Below are 20,361 nucleotides of genomic sequence, written 5' to 3'. Positions count from 1 at the left end.
ATAATACACCACTGTTTCTAGGTACAAGAAATACACAATCATCTTTATTTGATGTAAAGTATTCTGATCAAATTTTCAGCAGTCCTAGACACGGTTTCACTATCGATCATTTAACCACAAAAGCAATGCAAACAGTCACAATGCAACTGTTTTACAGCCACTGGTCCTCAAAATGATAGCTGCCCCTGGCATCTATTTTCTTTTATTATTTCTTTGCATCAATTTATCACATACAATCATATCTCCCCATCTTAAAAGCTCTACAATCAGGTTACATTGTCATCAGTGGGTATTGCAGTCCCCCTCCTCTATAGTGTGTGAAAGCCGTATGTCATATTATCTGAGCGGCACAGAAAGGAACAGAAGCAGCTGAAATCATTGTTTTCCAGCAGCAGTTGTGTCATCTGATACTGTATTTATTTTTTCAGTCACTTGTGATGCTGTGTGGCTATAAAGATATGTGTGTTTCTCTACCAAGCTTCTAAAACTTGCTCCTTCAGATTTTTTTGGTGTCTCACTGTATACCCCACTATTAACTGCAAAGCTACAAGTTGAAAGATGCTCATAAGCAAATAATAGATGGTGCCTTTGTTCCAACTAAAATGACTGTATGATGTTTCATCTGCCACCAATGGGACCATGCATTTGGTCTTTAATGTCATGATAAAAAAAAAATGAATGGAACAATAGCATTATAGCTTAGCTATAGGTGAAGTGCCATCATGATTATTGATACCCAGCAGCCTGTAGAGATGTCTGCAGGCTTGGCTCCCTCGCCAAGATGTAGGGAACGTAATCGTGAGACCTGAGACCTCTATTTCTGTAACTTGTCATCAGTTAAAAAAAATGTGTTTCAGTTGTGTATGTGTTTGTTTCCTCACTGGCAGTATGCTGAGAAATCAAACACCGTACTACTTTATCAAAAATCAAAAGAAAAAGTTTTGGATATCGTACATTTTAATTCTAGCCTAGGAAAATGTAAGTCAGTATGTTACCTTGAGAGCTTCACCCTCTTTTCAAAGTAGCAGATTGATCAGCATAGCATTATGTAACAAGAGGCTGCAATCCTACCGAAAAGCACTGATGCGATGGGAGAAATGCACAGACATTTCTGCGTGTTCCGCATCGCATCACGCCACATAGCATTCTTACTGTGTTCATGAGATCTGCTACAGGTGTCAATTAAAAGTTCACATCACCCCAAAATCAGGTTGCAGAACGCAGTGCCTGTATCTTTTTCTCTTGGAGGTAGTGCGACTTGAACCATACAAAATGATGGGCTCAAATTGCATCTCCCAGAATTGCATGAGATTTGCAAAGGAATGTGCAATTCCTGTGCGAATCACATGCGATGTGACAGCGTGAACTGGGGCTCAAACTCTGTTGAATTCAGCAGACTGTTACTACAGAAGTAGTAACATTCAGCTGTAATATCATCTAGACAATGTTTGCAGTGGGCTGATTGATCTTACATGTCACCTACAGTTGCTCTTTAATCATGCACCCTAGAGTTACTTTATGTATATTCTGTAACTCAGCAATAAACAGCCTCTGATAGAAAAGACAATTCAAGCTGTGACTTTAATTGCCCTTTGAAATTAAAACATATATCCACCTTTATGACAAGTTTCATAGAGTAAGACAGAAGGGAGCAAGATAATGAACTGTGTAAATAGTATTTATTACAAATCCTGTTTCTTTATATCAGTGCGCGATTTTAAAACCTTCATCCCTGTAAAAAATAAAAATTTCTACAATTTTTATAGTGTGTAACTATGTTTCTATAAGTGTATGAAGCCGGGCAATTTATAATGGCCCTAGTCAGCGAGGCTGACAGGCGTGAAGACATCTATTGGTCCTCAAACTCATCAATGGGCTAACCAACAGGTACATAAGAATACATCAATTGTCATCATGAAACCAGACTGGGAAGGAAAGCCTTCACATATACCCTGCCAGACAGGCTGGTCAGGAATCCTAGTCAGGGTGTCCTATACTGAGGTTAGCCTAATTTCAAGTTCTAAAGGTAAACTAGAGATAGAAGGAAGGAAAGACTTTGAAAAAGAGATAAAGACTAGGAAATGGAGAAGACAAAAGCATAGTGATGACAGGAGAAGGGTGGGGGAGAAGGAGAGGGAGGAAGGTAGAGTTTCCCCTCTGGGGCTCAGATACAAACATACTGAGTGCCTATGGGTATCTAAGGGTAGCTGGGTCCAGGATAGGTAAAGTTTAGAGCAGCCAGTGACATTTTGGTTGGGAATTAGTGAGAGGAGAGTTTTTTGCTGACAAGTATTTGTATGTCTTTTAACCTCAGCTAAATTAACTCTAGTCTTCTTCCATGAATTAGGCTGTTTATTTGCAATAAATAGGTGAGTGGCCAGTGTTTATTGTGCAACTGTGAGTCCTGGGACTGATGGTACAATAGGACCCTTCCTGGAGCTTTGAGAATGGAAATGTAAAACAAAGTCCTGATAAGGCAAAATTTCGGGACGAAAAGTAAATCAGGTTTGGGCAGGACCACTAGACGTGGAAAAAAACACCATCAACTTTCTGACCAAAGGATTTGTCATAGTAAATTTAAAAAGCTTTATCTATCCATACCAGTGCCCAATACCAGCAGAATAGAACCTTATAAGCAGATTCTGTGGTGTTGGTGTTACATGAGCATTTAGCTATTCTGGACCAGGCTTTTCTTCAATTCTCTAAAGTGATCGAGCAGTTAAGGTCATGTTCCCAGAGGCTAGCATATGAGACGAGGGAATGAAGGGAGCGACAGTTCATGGTTGAGTATAAAATGGATATTAATTTTGGACAGCCTGGGGTGTAAAGACAAACATGCTCAAACACTGATTTGGTGTAAGGAAATTCTGAGTTTTTCACAAAGATACCCAGTGTCAAAGCTGTAAATAGCAGTAATACTCCACTTGAGGGATATTCTGATGCTCTCATAAGTGCTACCATGAAGAAAATTGACATGAAACAGAAAATTGGTGTATATGTAAGAATGACTCATAGATTTCTCATGCGCTCAACCATTCAATCTTATTGTCATAATTGGTCAGATGTCTGAAATAACTTCATGCAACACAAATGGTATTGTATATTTACCTACATGAATTGCACTAGTGACTGTTTCAGAATCAATAAAGTGCCAGCTAAAAATGTTCCGAATCACATACTTACCCTTTCAGTGGGTCATCCTCCTCATTGCAAGGGTTAACTGTTCATTTTGATTAGGGCATGACAAAAACTGATATACTTACCTTATTTCTAGCCTCAATAGGTTTTCTCCTCTTCGTGCAACTGGTTCCCCCAAAGCCTCTTCCCTTTACTGCCTGATAGGTCATCTCTCCAGGACCACCAGTCCCACATTGTATGGGAGTGCACTGAGGTTCCATCCACATTCCAAAGTGTCAGACAGCAGAGGTGAAGTACTGAGAGAGCGAGGAATGAGGTATGTATGTATCTCATATATTCATCATCCCTTAGACAAAACAAGCAGTTCCTCCTTGCTCTCAGGATGGGGGAAGGGTAAATGTTTTTCATCCCCAAGTTCATCTTTAAATAAGTACTAAAAAACCCATATTTTAAATTGCTAGACCCAATCTGCATTTTGTAACAATTGCTTTATTGAACATTTACTGCAGATCAACCTATGTTTGATCAGCATAAGATCTATGAACAGCCTCAGATATGTAATTCCCTATCACAACTTATTTAAGTTGCATTCTGATGCAAGGTTTGATTATTAGTTAGACCTTCACCCCCACCTTTATTTAATTAAAATAAATTTAAACAAAAAAAAACACAAATTAGGAGAAAACTTTGAAAAAGCAAAAAAAGTATTCTAACGTTAAACCCTGGCTTCAGCCTACAGGTCCTAGGCAAGGGTGACATCATGGTTATCACTGTGTAGAAGCATCTACTGATTAGATTTAGGATCTTCAGCATTCCCAGGGTCTTATCAGAAAGAACAGTGATGTCAACCTTGCCCAGCCGCGGTAGAGCAAAAGGTAAGTATATATTATGTAATTCTTTCCTAATGTGTTATATTGTGTTTTATGTGCCATTTTTACATTAGGGTTGGGGGCCTGACTAATGTGTAAATTATGTATTTTGTTGCAAGGTCCACCTTAGAGTCTCTCTTTCTGATAGACAAATGGTAAAATGAGTTCCACGTTTAAGGTACATAACTTGAACTAAAATGATCATGATCAATTTTTCACTTAAAATTTCAGCTATCGCAAACACAGAAATGTCAAAGTGACACATTAAAGTGGTATTGAAGTCAAAATTTTAAAATTGATATGACGCAAGGTTTTTATGACAGAAAGGACTCTAATGGTATCTGCTTCCAACTGCTTGTCAGCGGTAATGTACACTGAGCCGCATATGAGCAGCTCAGAGTTTATTTATGGCACTCGGTCTGTGCAGTAAATGACTCCTATGCGCATAACGGCATCGTCCAGCGATGATTCAAGTGACCAAATGGCACGAACTCAAGAGGAGGACCACAGGAGGATGGAAACGCCGAGCAGAGCTGGAGGTCTTCCTTTTACAGATAAGTCTATCATAATATACTAGTATACAGTACATGCTATCACATTATTGCATGGACCTCTAGGGGCTGTTTATAAAACATTTTTTGCAGAGTTTTTTACAGCTTTAATATGCATATTAAATTTTTCATATGTACTCAAAGTAGACCTAAACCCAATCACTAAAATTTAATATACGCATGTCTTATAATTTTAAAGTATATGTAAACCAGGCCTCAAAATTTCCACTTGCCTACTCGCATTTGACGAGTGGAAATAACATGGGGGCAAGGCCAGAACGATCAGACAGCCAATGGATATGGAGTGGAGTGACGGCACCAGTGGCAGACTAAGCTTTCAGACATTCAGGCACTCACACACTACCCGAGGGCCCAGGGTCTTTAGGAGGTCCTATGACAGGCTCCTGAAAGGAAGGGGAGGGTTGCAGGGTGGATTGTGAGAGCGTGCCCCAAGTCCGGACTGGTGACAGGAGAGAGAGACTGACAGAGCGCAAAGAGGAGGACACTTCACAGACTGGTGAGAACTCAGCATGTAACAGTGGGAGGAAGGGTTAGAACTGTCTGTGACCGGAGTGCTGAGAAGGAGATGTGTATGTGTCTTTGTATATGTGTGTCTTTCTTTATGTGTGTGTCTGTGTGTGTGTATATGTGTGTCTGTGTGTGTATATGTATGTGTATGTCTGTGCGTGTGTGTGTGTGTGTTGTGTATGTCTGTGTGTATGTGCATGTATGTGTATATATGTGTGTCTGTGTGTGTACGTATGTGTGTATGTGGTGGTGGTGGGGGCTCTGTATTCATTTTATGTAGTATGGGGGGCCCTGTGTGTGTTCTGGGGCTTGTGCTCCAATATTATAGATCCTGTTATTGTCCTAGCCAGCTCATGGGGTTGGGGTTATTTAGGACTGTTGATGATATCAATGCTCTGTATTATTTGGCTTTGTGATTGGATTCAGTAAAACTTTAATGAAAAAAAAAAATAATACAAGGTGATCCTGCCATGAGGATCTTTATTCAGGCACTTCCTTTTATAGGGTGACAACTGTGTGTCAGTTGTGCTCTTCTGTTGTCACCCTGTCATATACACCCCTGGTGGTGAATACAAGAGACACACAAGCACGGTCCACTGTTGTCACTATGGACCGCTGCACACTACCTGCATGATAAAATACAGTGTGTTACCACTTCTGTGTTACCAATTCTGGCCAGTGGTGCCTTGAAATACTTTATTTGGCTTTATTGCAATGTCACGGTAAGACATTTCATAAAAATGCAGCCAGAAACTGAGGTGCTGATGAATTACACAGCTCACCCAAAGCCTACTTTTAAGAGTAAACATGACACTAGAAAACAATTGCTTTCTGTGTGTCCTTAGTGCAGGAAAAAAATGCCCATCTACCCACAAGTGTGAATGAGCCTAAGAAAGCTAGATCAGAGCAAACGACTGTAAATGTTGCTGGAAAGCATGCATATAGAGTTCTGCTGGGGTTGGTCTTTAAAACATCACTTATTTTGCTACATTGCAATATTGACTAGTAATATTTGAACAGTCTGCTTGTTTTTTTCTTTTTTCGCAAACCAGTCCCACACAAAATGTAAAAAGAGCACTGGCATCCCTGACAGCTAAATATTTTTTTGCTAAATCTATTGGGATTAATAGTGCTCAATAGCTGGCTGTTTGCTCTGCTCTAAACTGAAAGATATCTGTTCTGGTCCATTATACACAATGTACTGTAGGAAAAAAGCACATCAATTCATTAGATTACATTGTGGAGTGATAGATGTCCGTTTCGCACCATTATATACCATGCATCAAACTGAGATGTCACATGGATTCAGGAACGTAAACTGAGCAAATACAAGTTCATAAACTGAGGTTGTTGCAAAAAATAAAGAGATACAAAGTGCACCTATCACTTTAACATTGAAACAATACATAGAGTAGATGTACTTCGTTTTGAAAAGTGAGGACAGTTACTTCCCCTAAACTCATAATGTGAAGTGAAAAAAATGCTGCACTACATGAAACAGTGGCACAAACCCATTATATAACCCAAAAAACAAAGTGAAGAAATAAATATATATTAGAAGAAAAAATAGTAGAAAAAATATTAATATGAATATATATATATATATATATATATATATATATATTGATATGAAAAACAAAAACCACACAAAAAATAAAAAATAAAAAGAAAGAATATTTTAAGTGTGAATCAAAATAAAAGTACTTCACAAAATCAATAAAGTGTTCATTCAGTGAACCCTCCTTTGGATCAAGAAAATAACAGGTATAACACTGCCCCTAAAGTGATACTAAACTCAGGACCCTGCATCCACTATATCTGGTCTCCCACAGTACACAGAACATGGAAATGCAATTATTTTAGTAAATATAAACTGCTAAATACCTTTTTTCATCAGCAGTATATAGCAGTAGTGTGACTTCTATCAGTGTCCAGCCGAGTACTGATTAGTCTTGCATGAAGAGTTTTCATTCTCCTCTGACTGTCCTATGAGGCGGCGTGCACCCACTCCCCCCCCAAAAAAAAAAATACACACCAAGCAGAGCATGTGCAGACTTGCCACTGCTGTCCTAACTATTGCAGATGGATTGGGGACAGCAAAAGAAGGGGAGGGATCACACAGCCTTTTTACACAAAGCAGAGGATTAACCCCTTAGGTTCCACAGTGAGCATAACAAACATGCTTTATGTCAGCACCTGTGGTAGTGAGCCCTTGTAGATAGTCACCTTGGGGTTCCCCAGGATGCGGAGTCTAAGCCCCAGCCTGCTTCTTCACCAGAGCCCCTGATGGTGGGGATGGACTTGCGCAAGCTGGGACCAGGTCGCGGCCCCCAGGTATGCCCAGCTGAGGATGAGGAGACAGCTCGCGGGAGCAGAGTACAATTGGGAGGAGACAAACAGAAATCCGATAAACTAGCCGAGGTCAGGACAGGCGGAAATCAAGCACAGCCAGCGAACAAAGCCGGGGTCGGTACACAAGTAGTCAATGCAGGATACAGGTAATAGCAACATATAGGAGCTCCAACAACTAGGAAGTTGCTCAGGCAAAGTGGCCTAGACTGAGCATGTCTTATATAGGCAGGCAAACAAGGAGGCGGGCCAGGAAGTGATGGAAGGGAAGGAAATAAAACCCAGAGAACAAAAGATGACACCCATAGGTGAGCACAGACAAACACACGTGAAAGGGATCAGGTACAGAACTGCAGCCAGGAGGTAAGAACACAAACAAAAAACTGCAGGCTAACTTTTGACACTTTACTGCATATACAGTATGAGGAGAATGACAGGCGCATGGTTCAGCAGTCCATGTGTATGTTGTAATAAGTTCCAAAGTGGGCAGGGGTAGTCCAGTAGGCAGTAAAGGCAAGTTGCGATGGAGCGAAGCAAACTCTGCAGTAGAAGAAACAAAGAACAGCGCCTCTAAGTGTATACTGTGATAATATTTAATAAGAAGGTAAGTAGCAACTCACATCTTAGATTTCTGAGCATGCGCGGAAACAGCGTCGGCCGGCGTGCTCTTTCATCAGGCAAACCCTGCCTGATGAAAGAGGGTGCTGGCCAATGCTGGTCCTGCGCATGCTCAGAAACGCATCGCACACCGATTACATCAGATGCCGAATGTGACCAACCCCGGACATCTTGGAGACTCTGCCAGGCTTCACCACCCATGCTTCACCTGACATAGCACCATCTGCTGGCAGACCTAGGCTATCTCCTCTCTGAATCAGTCCCCTTACATCTGGCTACAGGCGTTGTACATCTCCACCATATGAGCCTGTTTTAAAATCTAAGATGTGAGTTGCTACTTACCTTCTTATTAAATATTATCGCAGTATACACTTAGAGGCGCTGTGTTTTTTGTTTATTTTACTGCATATACAGACTGATTTTACTGCTGTGGGTTTAGTAACACTTCAAAGTGGATGTAAATCTTCACTGAATTACATTAATCTGCTAAAGCATTGCTTGTCAAAAATAACTATCATCATTTTTTTTTTATTCATTGTTGTATTTCGGTGCTGCTAATCTTTAAACAAGAAAATAAACAAGGACCTCTATGGCAGGATCACCAGGTACTATTTGTAATAAAAGCTGCAGATGTAAACATATTAAAACATTTCTTTCAGAATAATATTACCTAGATAAAGCTTATATGAGATTTTAGTGATTGGGTTTACATATACTATAACTTTCAAAACTAGGCACATCGAATGAAAAAAACAAATCCGTTCAGATCTTCAGAACATTCAATTGATAGCTAATACTTTTGACAAGCTGAAGCCATTAAAAAAGAAAATTGAAAGAGGCAGCAGTGCTCACCTCCTCTCCTGGGAACCACTGTCAGCCAAATGACTTCTTGTGAGCCCAGGCTGTCAATGACAGGTACTATTGCTCTCCATAGAACTCTAGTGAAAGCCACACAGTTCAAGTAGAAGGACCACCACTGACAAAAAGGAGGGGGGCTTCAATGAACTAGCCTAAAAACTTTAGGGAGAGGGTATGTACTTTTTTTTTTAATACTGGAAGGCGATTTCAGGGTGGGAGGTGAAACAGAAACTAGAGTTCTGCTTTAAAGTCTCTTAGATTGTAAGCTCCAAGGATCAGGGCCCTCCTATCCCTCTTGTATTGAACTGTATTGTTGCTGTATTGTCTCCCGTTATATTGTAAAGTGCTGAGCAAACTGTTGGCGCTATATAAATCCTGTATTATAATAATAAAGTGCATGTAATGCCAAAACTGTGTGTGAAGGGGTTTTTATTACTCTGAATGAGATTCACCCTCCCAGGGGCGGACTGACCATTCGAGCACTCAGGCACTGCCCGAGGGCCCAGGGTCAGTAGGGGGCCCCATGAAATGCCCCTGGTACCTTTTTTATGGGCTTTTTTGAGTGTGGGCAAGGACACAGGGGCCCCATGATCCCCTATTGCCCAGGGGCCCCATGAGTTGTCAGTCCGCCCCCGCACCCTCCTGATCCTCATAACATGGGGGAGGTAAACTATACGAGTACACAAGCAGTTATCAGCTCACAAGATTTCTGGCAGGATCAAATGTTTTTTTGTTTCTCCTATCAAACAGATATATGAAATCATATATCATACACTAGGTGTAGCTAAGAAAAGTAAGGTGTGCTATCTGGCTATAAATCTCAGGACAGAATTAGGACAAGATAGACAGAACTACAAATCATTTTCCTGCTACCAAAAATGTATTTCAATAAATAATTCTCCTGATGTGCAATCCCCTGCAGTCCAAATGCCTCACTGCCATGTCCTTGTTATTATTATTATTTTTACTGAAAGAATAGTCCTAGTAGTGCTTAGGACAGGCTTCCAGCAGAGGCAGTGAGTCAGTCAACAGTACGTAAATTCAATATATTCAAGACAAACCAAAGAAAAAGAATAAATTAAATAAATACAAATTTATATATGTAATTTTATATATATATATATATATATATATATAAATTTATATATATATATATATATATATATATATATACAGTTGTGCTCAAAAGTTTGCATACCCTGGGAGAAATTGTGAAATGTTGGCATTGATATTGAAAATATGACTGAGCATGCCAAAAAATGCTCTTTTATTGAAGGATGATGCCAATTGGACATCTTTTTATGTCCTTTTCCATCTTTATAAAGTTCCATTACCTTGTTACACAGGACTTTTGACAGTTCTTTTCTGATCACCATACCTCAGTATCTAGCCTAGTCAGTGCTTCCACGTAAGAGCTAACAAACTCATTGACTATTTATACACTGACACTAATTGCAATTTAAAAATCCACAGATGTGGGACATTAACCTCTAATTGGCATTTTAACCCGTGTGTGTCACCGTGTGTGTCTGTACCAAGGCCAAACATTCCAGGGGATGGAAACTTTTGATCATGGCCATTTGGGTGATTTCTGTTATCATTACAATTTAAAAAGGAGCCAAACAACTATTTGATAATAAATGGCTTCATATGATCATCATCCTTCAATAAAAGAGCATTTTTTGGCATGATCAGTCATATTTTCAATATCAATGCCAAAATTTCACAATTTCTGCCAGGGTATGTAAACTTTTGAGCACAACTGTGTATATATATATATATGAAAGGGTAAGACATGATGGACCACTTAGTCTATTTTCTGCCATGGCTCTTCTATGTTTCTATGTTTCCTGTCTCCCTTAAGCAAAGGGCCTGTTCTGTATAAGGCACTGATCGGCTGTTCAGGCGGAGGCCCCTTTTAATAGCTTCAGGTGCACAGTTTTTACAAAATATCCATTTGCTGTTTTTATAGCATATTAATTCAAATACTGCTGTCCAAAAACTTGCCATTTGCCAAGCAAATTCAATAAGGCAGTGGATAAGGTTATGCAAACATGTGTAGACAAGCAGCATTAGATAAACAAACATTTAATTGTGAATATAGAGTCATTTCCATGTGATTACAGATAATGTGTGTTTATCCTAGCATTGCATTTCACGGCATTAAAAGACTTGGACTCCTTTCCAGAACATGTTAATGTATGCACGCTATTAATATTTATATGGTGTTAAGGGATAGCTGCCATTTATCTGATTCCTGCATTATACCTGACATTCATCATACAGGTTGGATACATTGTATTGCATTGTGATTAGGTCTTTTGCTGAGAAAATGCAGTATATCAACAAAAAGCTTTAAAATTAGATATGTATGAATAAAATCTGTAGTTAAGTGCCAAAAAAAAAATCCCCTGCAAATGAATAGCATAATGTGCCAGTATGTATCGTACACTAGCAGATTATGAAAGACTTGCCTTAGAACGAAGCCCTCCAGCAGCACACTGTCACCGCTGCAGAGGCTTTCATAGGTTCACGGGCTCTGGTCGCTTGATTGGCCTAGCCACTATGACATCACTCCCGCACATATGTGCCGGATTCTCCTGGGAATGCCGTACCTTCAGATGCCTGCGCTGGTGACATCATCTCTGCAGGGACACTGACTATCTCCTAAACGGTGCATGATTAGAAGATATTCCTTGTACCCACAGGTCGACTTTATTAGAAGCTTACCTGTAGGTACAAGTTTCCAGTGGGAACTTACTCCACTTTAAAGTGTTACTAAACCCACAACAGTAAAATCAGTCTGTATATGCAGTAAAGCATGCTTGTTATACTCACTGGAACCTAAGGAGTTAATCCTCTGAGCTGTATAAAAAGGCAGTTTGATCTTGACTTCTCTGATCCTCCCCTTCTTCCAGTGTCCCCCTCTTATCTCCTGATAAGAGATATCCTGGAGTCACTCTGCACATGCTCAGTTTGGTGTGTATTACTAAAGAGGTTTTTTTTTTCTTGGGAGAGTGCATGTGATCAGCACAGGGCCAATCAGTCCAGTCCAGACAGAGGGACAGGGGTTATGCAACCTCATAGGACACTCAGGAGAGAATGAAAATTCCTCCTACAAGCTTTAACCCATGCTCTGCTGGACACTGATAGAAATCACAAGACTGCTTTCACTGTGGTAGATAAGATATAGTGAATACAGGGTCCTGGGTTTATTTAAAGTAAAATACCTAGCAAGTGCAAAGAAAAGAAGGTTAAAGATACATGCTAGGTGGTTTTTGTTTTTTGCATTATTACATTGGTTCAGCTTGGAGCTTTCAGTGCAACTATGCATATTCCATACATGGCCAATCCCTGTGGAAGCTGGAAATCACTGTAGTGTCCATCACTACTACAGTGATCCTTGCTGTCTCCTAGATCTCTTTCTGAGTGGCTGCTCTTCTGCAGAGTAACCACATGAGGTCCCCCACTTGGCACTGACACCATTCAGAGAACGCCCTGTTTTTTTCCCAGTGAATGCAAAGTAGTGATTTTCACAGTGATATTCCCCTTCCACAGAGACTAGCCAGATATATAATATATAGATGGTTCACTGTAACTATGCAAAGAAAACCCATACTTGGAATTCAGCTGTAGATGTATTTTTTTCCCATGCTGGCACTGTGTGAGTTAATTGCTTGTTTTATCTAGGGGTGAATACAAAGCCTATGCTTACCCAATCCTTCGATCCTCTGGAAAATGGAGCTCCCCCCATCCATCGGTGGCCTATTCTTGCCATCCTCATGTCTAGAGCCAGTCTATGGGTGTGATGACGTCACGAACAGTCCACTGCACAAGATCACTAGACCCGGGGGGGGGGGGGGGCAGGATTAGCAGTGAGTGGGCACATTCTTTGTGGTCGAGGCCTGCAGCAACAAATTATCTCCCTGTACTATCCTGGCATTTTAGGGCCTCAGGCAGTCAATACATCAGAACTGATAAATTTTCAGATATACTGTATAAACCATAGTTTGTAGACTCCATAACACACAGACTAAATAATATACACTGATTTGGGTTATTTTTTACCAAAGAAATGTAGCAGAATACATTTTGGCCTTTATTTATAAAGAAATATAAAATTTTATAACAGAAATTAAGAAAAATAGTTTTTTTCTACATTTTCGGGTTTTTTTTTATTTATACAGCAAAAAATAAATCAGTGCCCATCAGTGCTGCCCTTCAGTGCCCACCAGTGATGCTTGTCAGTGCCCACTAGTGCCGCCTGTCAGTACCCATCAGTGCTGCCTTTCAGTGCTCATCGGCGATGCCAGTCAGTGCCCATCAGTGCCACCTATCAGTGCCCATCAGTCCCGCCTATCAGTGCCCATCAGTGCCGCCTATCAGTGCAGTCTCCTCGGTGCCACCTCATCAGTGCCCGTCAGTGCTGACTCATCAGTGCCCGTCACTGCAACCTTATCATTGCCCATCAGTGAAGAAGAAAAATTACTTATTTACACAATTTTATAACAGAAACTGAGAAAAACTTTTTTCCCAGAAAATTTTGGTCTTTTTCATTTTTTTCGCAAAAGAATAAAAAACCCAGTGGTGATAAATACCACCATAAGAAAGCTCTATCTGTGTGAAAAAACTATAACAATTTCATTTTGGTACAGTGTTGTGTGTCTTTCAACATGTGAGGCTACGCACTTTAGAAATACCTAAAACCATTTTTTTTTTTTTTGCTGTCAGTGCCCTATACAGGTATATTGCCCTTTACCTCCTGCCCTGCAGCCACAACAGGAAGATTACCCCTCACTTTCTTTATTGCTGCCAACTGTAAAATTTTGGATTTCCAATCAGTTTTTTGCACCAAAGACAATGAAGCAGGACAAAAAGAGAGGGAGAATTTCCCCGGTAGGGACACAGAAAACAATAAAGTTTTACAGGTTCTAACACTTCCATGCTTTATTCAAAAGAAAAAAAATACATTTTATCTTTTTATCTTCTTTTATTGGTATAGATTGGATGCGTCAGTCAGTTAAAAAAAGGAGACAACTGGGAGATAGAACAAAGGATGTATTTCTAACTATATTATCTCCTCTTGATTATTTTGAATAATTATCTTCAGCACTTAGGCACAGAGCAGTTGCAGTTTACTGAAATAATGTCAGAGATTTGGGGTTTAACTTCAGGCAAGCAGCAATATATAAACTTTAATACATACAACCATTCCTCTGCCACAGGATTTGTAATTATCTACAGTCTTTTGGTACAGGCACTACTGGCTAACAGCACATACAGGTCCAAGATCTCCCCTGCAGCCACATTACAGATTAGTCCAGAATATAGAACAAAGCAATCCCCTAGTTTGTTTATTGGATAGTGAAGAAGCAGCAGAAGACTGATGACATTTCCCTTTTGCTCAATCTTCTGTTCATCATAAGCACAAGATTAGCTACTAGTGCTGGTTCTCATCTGTGCATTGCTTTACTAGGCATTACTGGAGGTTAACATAAAAACTGATTTCTGCTAATAGTTTTTAGTTAAAATTTTTACAAAGACTTGCATTAATTTTTGTTTTCCAACTCCTGGATATGTTTTTCATCTTCTTCCACAAGTATAAATAAATAAATAAGTACAAAAATAAAAAGCCAGGATGTTCATCTTCAATCTGGAACTGTCCCCTACAGTTCTTTCTTTTCACCACAAGATGCCCTCAGTCTTCCTGGTTAAATGATACCTAGTGTCAGTCAACCTGGAAGACTGAGGAAATATTGTGTGTGCAGGGTATCAAGGGCCCTGGGGAAGGAGGGGGGAGGAGTAGCAGCACACAGAGGATTTTTTAACTTAATCCAGAGAAAGCTTTAAGGTAAAAAAAACCCTTCAGGTTTTCAAACTATTTTAACCCCTTCAAGCCTAAGGGAAAAACAAATTTTAATGCCTAAGCACAATTTTGTAACATTGACATGGGTTAGTAAAACTATACATATCATCACAAATACATTGTACATCCAGGTGAATTATACCTTGTTTTTTTTTTTTGGACAAATTGGGCTTTCATTTGGTGGTAAATGGTAATGGATATCTCCTTAATTGATTTTTTTTGATTATCAAAGGAAAACTGGCCCAACATTTTTTTTTTTAAATTTAGCTGTGTGTTTCTTGTTACTACCATAACCTACCACCAGAGAACAACCCAAAATAAATTTTCCAGCTCTTGATGATCGCAGAGATACCATATATGTGCATGTTATTTGATGTTTGTACCTATAGTACAGCCCAGAAACAATAGTGTGCATTTTGTTTTTTTGGGTTTTTTTTTACCTAAAACACACTGACACCAATTAAAAACACAAAATCCTGACCTTTGACCCTGACCTTTTGACCTTGAACTTTGACCCTAACCTTGACCCAAACACTTACCCTGGCAATGAACTAGATCAAACCTTGATTTAGGTATTTTTTCTTTCTTTTTATATTTATTTTTCTTTTTTTTTTAACAAACAATTTTTTTTCTCTATGCCAGGAGATAGAGAGATACAATGCATCTCTTTCCTCCGTTCATAGAGAGATAAAAAAGGGGGGGGGGGTGGGCTATACAGTGACTGATCACTATGATAGTCAATCAGAGGCTATCACAGCGATCATGTGACCCGGATTCGGGAGTCCCGGGTCCCAATCGTTAGAACTTCCGTTACACCCACAGAAAAAAGCCCAGTTCTGTGAGGCCGCATATTTGTGTGACATCGGCGCGAAGGGGTTAAGACGCTGAAAACCTTTTGTTTAGTTGCACTTGGAATAGTCTAAAGGAGAAGTACATCCAAAGCTTGTTTAGACAGCCACAACGCTCTCCTGAGCGGCAGGGAGCACTGAGTGATCAATGGTGTCTGATCGCTCAGGTCTCACCCTTAGAGCCGGTGGGGGACAGATGCAACATCAGATCAATGCTGCATCCACCTAGGTAAGTATAAATTAAAAAAAAAATTCCCATATTTCTCTTTTAAACTGATAATTAATTTTGGCTTAAAAAAGGAAAACAAAACACATTTCCTGATATGCAGATAAACACTAGAGCAGCGGTTCTCAACCTGGGGGTCGCGACTCCTTTGGGGGTCGAACGACACTTTCCCAGGGGTCGCCTAAGACCATCGGAAAACACATATTTCCGATGGCCTTAGGAACCGAGACACCGCTCCTTGATCCGTCTGCAGGTGTGGGCGGGATGACATGCCGTCCCTGTCATCTGGACACACCCCCGGGATCAATCCTTCCTCGTCGGTGAAAGGAGGAGCCGAGCGGCACCGCGAAGCACGAGCGAGTGAAGAGGAGGAAAGCGGCCGGAGAAGGAAGCCATCTGACCGGTAAGTGTTTGTACCATGGGAGAGGGAGGGAGCGAGCGAGCCCAGGCTGGAGCAGGGGTCAGCAAGGTAAGTATCATTGGTGTCAGTGGGAGGAATAGTGCCCAATCATTGGTGTCACTATTACCAATGATGGGGCACTATTCCTCCCCCCACTGACACCAACGATGGGGCACTATTCCTCCCACTGACACCAACGATGGGGCACTATTCCTCCCACTGACACCAACGATGGGGCACTATTCGTCCCACTGACACCAACGATGGGGCACTATACTTCCCTCTGATACCAACGATGGGGCACTATTCCTCCCACTGACGCCAATGTTGGGGCACTATTGCTCCCCCTGATGCCAACGATGGGGCACTATTCCTCCCACTGACACCAATGATGGGGGCACTATTCCTCCCACTGATACCAATGATGGGGCACTATTCCTCCCACTAACACCAATGACGTGGCACTATTCCTCCCACTGACACCAATGATGGGGCACTATTCCTCCCACTGACACCAATAATGGGGCCGTATTCCCCCCACTGACACCAATGATGGGGCACTATTCCTCCCACTGACACCAGTGATGGGGCACTATTCCTCCCACTGACACCAATGATGGGGCACTTTTCCTCCCACTGACACCAGTGATGGGACACTATTCCTCCCACTGACACCAGTGATGGGGCACTATTCCTCCCACTGACACCAATGATGGGGCACTATTCCCCCCACTGACACCAATGATGGGGCACTATTCCCCCACTGACACCAATGATGGGGCACTATTCCCCCCACTGACACCAATGATGGGGCACTATTCCCCCCACTGACACCTATGATGGGGCACTATTCCTCCCATTGACACCAACGATGGGGCACTATTCCTCCCCCCACTGACACCAACGATGGGGCACTATTCCTCCCCCCACTGACACCAACGATGGGGCACTATTCCTACCACTGACACCAATGATGGGGCACTATTCCTCCCACTGACACCAGTGATGGGGCACTATTCCCCCCACTGACACCTATGATGGGGCACTATTCCTACCACTGGCACCAATGATGGGGCACTATTCCTACCACTGACACCAATGATGGGGGCACTATTCCTACCACTGATACCAATGATGGGGCACTATTCCTCCCATTGACATCAGTGATGGGACACTATTCCTCCCACTGACACCAATGACGTGGCACTATTCCTCCCACTGACACCAATGATGGGGCACTATTCCTCCCACTGACACCAATGATGGGGCACTATTCCCCCCACTGACACCTATGATGGGGCACTATTCCTACCACTGACACCAATGATGGGGCACTATTCCTACCACTGACACCAATGATGGGGCACTATTCCTACCACTGGTACCAATGATGGGGCACTATTCCTCCCATTGACATCAGTGATGGGGCACTATTCCTCCCACTGACACCAATGATGAGGCACTATTCCTCCCACTGACACCAATGACGTGGCACTATTCCTCCCACTGACACCAATGACGTGGCACTATTCCTCCCACTGACACCAGTGACGTGGCACTACTCCTCCCACTGCAAAATTACAGTTATGAAGTAGCAACGAAAATAATTTTATGGTTGGGGGTCACCACAACATGAGGAACTGTATTAAGGGGTCGCGGCATTAGAAAGGTTGAGAACCACTGCACTAGAGGGATCATTTAGAAATACGTATGTAAGCCCTGGTTCACACTGATGTGGTTCGGAATTCACAGCGTTTTCTGTGTGAATTCTGCACCGCATCAGAATCTCACCCCGTGCACGCGAACTAATGCGGGTGTGTATGTTAAGTTAACAACACCCCGAAATTGGTCCGCAAAACGCGTTGTGATGTGCAGAATTGAATAGCATAGGTGTGAATATCCATGTGATCCGATACTATTGCGGTCAAAAAAAAGGGTCCTGCACCTTTTTGGTGCAGTGCGATTACAGCGATGCAAAATGTATGGCTCCAATCACACCGCATACAAATCGCATGTGATTTGCACAGTTATGCGGTGCAGTTCCTGTGCAAATCACATGCGATATGCCCCTCCGCATGTATGTGAACCCGGTCTAAAGTTATAGAACTGCAAAGAAGAAAAACAAAAAAAGTTCCAACAAAAAATGGCTTCAATGTTGCATATGCCCTTGATTGAATTTTAGTGTAGTTATTGCAAAGAAAGAAGTTTGTTTTTTGCAAAGTGCAGTATTTGGGCAAAGTTAAATACAGCAGATGCTCAGTCAACACGATTCGACAATATGGATGACACAAATTTTAACATAGTTTAGTAATGCGACTAATTACCGTTATTTTAGGCATGTGTGAATTGCAAGGTTAGGGCCAGCTATCTTCGGATGACTAAAATTTACTGGCGTGTACAAGCACTCCTACGGATTAAGCTAGCACTGTTCTTTCTAGGCTTATTAACTTCATTGTAGCCAAGTTTTTGCCCATTGAAGCACAGGAGTTTTATATTTGTTTTATATTTGCGTTAATTAAGTTTGGTTTTGTCCTTTACCTATTAGGCCCCTTGTACACAAGGCTGCCCAGCTCCATTGTGTACCTCCCGTTGTTTTAATGCTCCCAGGAATGATAGGTGCAATTTCCAGCCCCTCTGCAGGCAGCTTGTCAAAGTCTATAACAAGCTACAGCTGGATAGGTTTGAACATTGCACCCGGGGCTATCGGCCTTTAGGGCCCTCTGCATTCAAGGACAAAGTTGCAGATCTATTATGATTGCCCCACACCTGTACTAACAGATAAATAAATCAGTGCCGAAATTATATGTAAATTAAATTAAATCAAGTGACAAAATAGAAAGCTGCTCGTCATCAGACTCAAAATTAGGTCCAGAATACTCCATAAACAACACAACCTCAAGGTTTGACAACATTTTCATAAACCTTTCCAGAAAGAATTGTGTTTTCAAATGTGTCAAAATCAGTGAAAAATTACAAATCCATATTTGTCCCTATTATGCATAATTGAGTCCAAACATAGTGCTCAGTGCAAACACAATGCACACAGAAAGTAATGAATCTGTGACATCATAACCATGCTCTTCCTCTCCACCAGACAGAAACACACCACACTCACCTGAGACTATTGACCTGTTTAGTTAAAAACATGTCAAAATGCGCTTTGTTTGGTAGCAACTGGTTATCTCACATATATGGCTGTTGCTCTCCAACCGGTCTCTAATCCAAGTCCTTATGCATCTTGTACATATGGATAAATAAGTGGCCAAAACACCTTAACAGCGCTCCTTCACCTTTAGGAGACTTAATGATATATCCCTTTCAAATAGAAAGAGAGAAAAGGGAGCCTCTCATAGTGTAATACCGACAGTTTAATAAGAAAAAGCAAATAAAATTTATTTTTGTATAGTAAAAACACATAGGCATATAGTTACAGCATGGGAACACCAGTTTGTGCTCCACCTGCATTCCAATAAGTTGAAGTGATGTGTTCTGGAAGTCCCTCCCTACGTGTTTCGTCAGCAAACGTCTGACGTCATCAGCTGCACAACAGCATCAACAGTACACCATTGCTTTTGAGGTGTTCTGATAGTGACAATGAATCATGTCTGCATAATGTGTGCCAGTAAGGCTTGTAGTCTACATTAGGGGTGCATGTGTCAGGTTGGCAATAAGGGACCACTATTGCCAGACAGTTGTCATCCCATAATAGGAACCATGGAAGGATGACCTTGTATTATGTTAATGAAAGCTGCAGATTTAAAAAAAAGGCTGGAAACTATTTTTGAAATTACAATAACAAGTTAAAACTTAGAATTCAAAACATTAACAATAACGTATAAAGCCATTTATAACTCTGCCCCAAATACATCACCAATCTTGTCTTCAAATATCACCCAAACCATACTCTCTGCACCTAGCACAACCTCCTGCTTGCTAGCTCCCTTGTCTCCTCCTCCTGTGCTCATCTCCAGGACTTCTCCAGAGCTTCCCCCATCCTCTGGAACTCTCTACCCCAATTTATCAGACTATCACCTACTCTGCTCACTTTCAGGTGATCTCTGAAAACCTATCTCTTCAGGGAAGCCTAACCTGCCCTCAGCTAATAATGGA

General features: G+C 41.2%; 1 protein-coding gene and 1 long non-coding RNA gene across 7 annotated transcripts in view; one reads left to right on the top strand and one right to left on the bottom strand.

The window, feature by feature from the left end:
* SGCD (sarcoglycan delta) overlaps positions 1-20,361 on the bottom strand; it is a 1,017,926-nt gene that overhangs the window by 692,124 nt on the left and 305,441 nt on the right. The window lies entirely within an intron of this gene.
* The window catches only part of LOC149458028 (uncharacterized), a 91,552-nt gene continuing 76,120 nt past the window's right edge, over positions 4,930-20,361 (top strand). The window contains exon 1 of the long non-coding RNA XR_016313532.1: positions 4,930-5,075. This is a non-coding gene — a long non-coding RNA (uncharacterized LOC149458028). The remainder of the gene's footprint in view (positions 5,076-20,361) is intronic.

This window comes from Staurois parvus, unplaced genomic scaffold, assembly GCF_062004578.1.
Source record: "Staurois parvus isolate SC_StPar_1 unplaced genomic scaffold, SC_StPar_1.0 ptg000298l, whole genome shotgun sequence".
NCBI classification, from domain to species: Eukaryota; Metazoa; Chordata; class Amphibia; order Anura; family Ranidae; genus Staurois; species Staurois parvus.
This window is presented reverse-complemented; position numbering and strand designations above follow the sequence as displayed.